The sequence below is a fragment of the Miniopterus schreibersii genome (genome assembly GCF_964146895.1).
Source record: "Miniopterus schreibersii genome assembly, chromosome: 13".
In the NCBI taxonomy this organism is placed as follows: domain Eukaryota; kingdom Metazoa; phylum Chordata; class Mammalia; order Chiroptera; family Miniopteridae; genus Miniopterus; species Miniopterus schreibersii.
Genome location: NC_138113.1, coordinates 32,786,040 through 32,791,459, shown reverse-complemented (window position 1 = coordinate 32,791,459; position 5,420 = coordinate 32,786,040).

The following is a 5,420-nucleotide window of genomic DNA, read 5'->3' as shown; positions in this document are numbered from 1 at the left end:
AAAAAGAAAAAGACAGTAGATTTATTTGCCCTTTCCCTACTACTTAAAAATCCTTTTTCCATTTGGCTGGATCTGATTTTGCTATTTCTCTCAGGCACAAGGATAGAGAGCTTGGTAACAACTTCTGCTTGTTAAATTATTGTATAGATAATTAGCTGATTCATCACCTCGAAAATTCAGAAATGCCATTTGCATGATTAACACTTTTTTTTTTCTTTGTACTATAGGCTGCCCCTGCTCTCGGGTACAAATTGTGGTCAGAACACAACCATTAGTGATGAGTCTTTATCTTTGTTTCTTTATTGCTATTGGGTCTACTTGTCACAGTAACTAGAAAATGTATATGTGATGCTTCTGCCTTGGGGCCCTTAAGAGAGTGATTGAGGGAAGGAGAAGGGAAGTGAAAGACTAAACAAACCCAACCCTGACCAAGTAAATGACTAAATGAAGGCTATGCTGACCAAACCAATGGCTTCAAGAGTAATGAAATAATGAGCATGCCATTCATGGTGGTTCTCATTCCACAAATATTTATTCATTCAAACAAATGGAGACTTTTATGAGCCACACATTAGGAAGACAAGATCTGACCTTGAGAGCTCACATTTAGGACTCACCCCACACTGGGTCCAACAAAGGTGCCAAAAAGACCTAAGGCTCATTTACAACCAGCAGCTGCTCCCTCTTTTCACATGATACAGTGGATGGAGTTATTTTTCACACTTCTTAGGCCTCAATTTGTCTATATTAATAAACTATAAAGGGACAGAATCAAAATGACATAGACAAAAGAGGGGATTTATTGGGAATCTCATATAACAGAAAGAAGGTTCAACAATTCAACCACAGGAAGGGCAGGGCATCAGATATGAGGGAACCAGTGAATCCATTTCTCCCTCATCTCTTCTCCCCATCCCATAATCCTTCTCTTGCTAACTGTCTCCCTGAAGATTGGGGTCCTCCCCACAATGGTGTTGCCACAGCCTCACATTTCCTTTTCCATCCCACCCTCTTCTCTATCTCTTTGGTGAGCTCAGCCCCCTACTGACCATCAAATGTTGGAGTCTCTTAAGGCTCTATCCTAGGACCTCTTCCTCCCTCAGAGGTCTCATTCATGCCCACAGCTTCAATCACCATCTCTACTTAGAGGATTCACAAATTAATTCTCCAACACAGACCTTTCTCCAAGCTCTAGGCCTGTGTATCCAAATGCCTTCCTAGCATCTACTCTTGGGTGTCTCAAAGGCATCTGAAACTTGCTCCTTCTTTCTTGGATCCCCATGTTGGGAGTGACAATGTACCCAGCTGAAAAGATTACATTTTCCAGCTTTCTTTGCAGCCAGCAATAGACAATGAGGTGTTCTCAGAAGTAATTAAGATGAGCTTCTAGGGGAAGTCCTTCAAGAAGGGCTGACTCAGCTGAAAGTTTTGCCATTTTTGCCCAGAGCCTCTCTTCTTCTGCCTGGAATGTGGATGTGATAGTGCTGCAGGGGTCATCATGAGAGTAAGAGGACAACTTGAAGGTGGACACTAGCACTAAAAATGCCAGAGAAATGGTGGAAGGTGCTTCAGATAAAAATGCCTACTTTCTATCTATGGACAACTTTAGGTGAGAAATGATAAATTTCTATCATATTAAAGCCAGTCCTACTTCAGGTCTCTATAACTAGAACCAAACACAATTCCTAATAAATACAGTGACCTCTTCTTATACCTCCATCCTCAACTGGCACCAGACCCCACTCCACCCTTCTCCCTCTCCTCTAGTCACACTGGCCTCTCTCCCTTTACTCACCATGATTCTCCTGCCGCTTGTTTGTCTCACATGTCATTTCCAATGTCTGGCGCTCAGCTCAGTTATCACTTCCTCAGGAAGGCTATCCTTGACCTACTTCACCAGGTCAATTCCCCATCACAGGTTCTCAGAGCATCAGCAGCCTCTCCTTTGTAGTCCCCATTGGAATTTTATAGTCTTGTGTCCCTCCTACCACGTCATAAGCTCCATGGAGGCGGGGACTGTGCCCTTTTCTTTTATCATCACTGTATCCTTTATACCCTGAAAAGAAAAATGTTGACTAAATGAACCAGAAAGAAGTTACTCAGGCCTCTCTGGTCCACATTTTAAAAAACCCTAGGAAAGAGCCCTGGCCTGTGTGGCTCAGTTGGTTGGGCATCATCTCTTGTACCAAAAGGTGGTTGGTTCAATTCCCAGTCAGGGCAGATGCTCAGGTTTTGGGGCTGAAATTCCCCAGTGGTGGGTATGCAGGAGGCAGCCAATTGATGTTTCTCTTTTACATTGATGTTTCTTTTCTCTCTCCCTCCCTTCCTCTCTCTTTAAAAATCAATTTAAAAATCTTAAAAAAAAAAAATCCTAGGAAAGAACTGTGACTGGTTTAGCTTCTAGCTGTCAACCTAAAAAAAGAAAAAAAGTCCAAACCATATGCCAGGAAGCAAGGTCTCAAATGCTCTGGAAAATAAATTTTACAGTTATTTTATGCATTTGAAATTAAGGTGGGGACTTAGATAGATTACATGATCACTTCTCGTCTTTTGGCTAAAATCAAGTGAAATTACATGAAGGTGGGAGAAAGCAAGGGGACGGGGATTAGATGATAGGAGAGTTAAGGTTATTCATTCTTTTGAGTGTGGTTAAATCTTAGAAGGAGGGGTCTGAAAAGAGGCATTTTCAAAGGTGTGCTAACCTAGTTGCACAGAAACAATGGGCAGGGTTGGATTAAGGCAAAGGTAAGTGCTTTACTAAAAAGTTAAATGCCTGGGATGTGACCTGCCCAGTTAGGAATTTATGATTGGATCACCTTGTGATGTTACTTTCCATAGGACACCCCCCCCCCTTTTTTTTCATCCACACAATTTAGGGTCAAGTTTCCACTTCAGAACTGTGGCCAAGAGCAGGGTCTATAAGAACTTGGTTGACTCAGGGAAAGGAAAATCCCAAAGGAAGGGCAAGGGGATAGATTCATATAACAAGTGCCCACCCCTTTGAGGCCATCCTTGATGTTTATTGTAATGTGATTTTACTTGGAGGGGAAGGTGGAGGAAGGAGGGTTCACAGTATAATTTGGCTCAGGTCCTGCATGCCCTGGGAGAGGACCTGGTCCCCAAACTTGTGTATAATAAGGGGATGACCTTGGTACATTCCTGCAGGGATCTATTCTTTATTCATTGTCAATAGATAATGACAATAAGAATGAAAAACCTTATTTTGTCCAATTTTTATGACTTCCATGCAATTCAACAAACAAATTATAAGCTCTTCACTTAATTCAAAGCCCCTCCATTTCTGGTCCCTGCCGACCTCTCTGACTCCCTCCCCCCACCCCATCCCTATAATTTCTTCCTGCCTTCACTGAATTCCAGCCTCCTATTTCTTAATGCCTGAGCTCAGTCCTACCTCAGGGACTTTGCACTGCTATTCCCTCTGCCTGGAACTCTCTGCTCCCAGATCCAGGCAAGTCTGGCTCCTGAGGAAGCTGAACCAAAAGGGCTGCTACGAACACTTCTGCAATTTATGCACTGCACAAGGATGCTGGACTAAGGACTAAAATTCAGTCCTAGTGCTCACCAACTGTGTGCTCTGGGGAAGAGTTATATTTTCCTTCACCAAAGAGCATCCTGTAACAAATCCAAGGGTCCTTGGGGCTACATCTGGCCAGAGGGGAGAGATCTTTATCTAATTTATACAGAAGCCATATAAGGCCCATGGCTAGATGGCTTCTTTCTCCCAGAGGGAAAATTTCCTTCCCTACAATATGATGACCCTGTGGCTGAATTGACACCGGAGCTGAACAAGCTTGAAGGTGACTGAAGGTGAAGGAGAGAGAGCACCATGGGGGACCTTAAAAGGTAGTTCTGGCTCTGCCCTGTGTCCCAGCTCTTTTGACTTAGTCACTTCTTCACATCATGTACTTCTTTGTCCCACAAGTATATGCCGAGCTCCTATCATGTGCTCAGGAGGGAGTGATGGTCGCCAGACTCTGCCCCTTGGTAAACTGGTCTAGAGGGAGAGAAATACAGATCAAATAATCACACCAACAACATGTAACATTGAACTGTGCGTGATAAATCTGGGAAGGAGCGAAGGATGAAACTTGGAGAGCTCATGGTAGAAGGATTTGACCTAGATGGAGGCTGGGGTGTTGGGAAGACTTCCTTGAGGAAGTTACTCAAGCAGAGAATGGAAGGGTGATGACCAGGCAGAGAGAGAGGATGGGACCTAATGTAGAAGGTAGACTGGTCCAGAGAAGAATAGAGCCCTGGTTCCTGAGGCCTGGGTTCAGCTCTGAGTGCATGTCACTTTAGTGCCTAAGGTGTTTCAAACACTGCTTTTTGGCTTTGAAGAATATACTGTTATTCATCACTATTATATTTTCAGATCATTCTTTCAGGGTCCAAGTCATCTTTCAGGGTCCAAGTAGAGCATGACTCTGGTGTGTTGGAGTAAGTTCCTTTCTGCTTGCAAGAGCTGACTGTGCACATCTCTTCCTAGCTCCACATTCAGCAACATCACATTAGTAGCTTGAAACTGGTCATAGTGGGAATATTTACACCAGAGAAATTGGCAAACAAATCAGGCCTTTGTTTCCCTTTCTTTTTCTTGGAGCATCACACAGCTACAACAGGAGAAGACAGTATTAGGGTCCAAGTATGATTCTCTGCCTTCCACTGCACAGTGATTTAGGCTGTGCTGAAACCATTTAAAAAAAAAATATATATATATATATATATCTTTATTGATTTCAGGGAGAGGAAGGGAGAGGGAGTGAGATAGAAACATCAATGCTGAGAGAGAGTCCTCATTGAGCAGCTGCCTCCTGCACACCCCTGACTGGGGATAGAGCCCACAGCCCAGGCATGTGTCCTGACCGGGAATCGAACTGTGATCTCCTGGATCCTAGATTGATGCTGAACTACTGAGCCATGCCTGGCTGGGCTGAAACCATTTTAAACATTTACTAGCATGTCACTGAGCATGAGTCAACTGTCATTGCCCCAGAGAAGTTACCCATTTTCAAAGAGAATCACAAGTTTTCTTGAAAAAGTAAGTGACATGGACTTTAGATCCTGCCTGAGGCAGCTGGAAAAAGATGCTGCTGATCTGCTTGAGAGGAGTGTGATTTCTTTCATTCATGAATGTTTCCTGGCAACTGAGTTTCAAAAAGCAGAACCTCATAAATGATGTGATTTGAGAGTGATGGAGGTGGTTGGACTTGGCTGGTCAGCACTGCTTACTGACCATGCCATGGTCAGAGACTGTTACCATATGCTAGGGACAAATAGTAAAGGCACCCAAGACCTCCATCCTCCCCTCTAAGAACTAACAGTTGGTTAGCGCCATAGGACAAGTATAAATTATGTATGTAATTCTGATCCTCTATTTTCTACCACCCTAGTGATTAGGA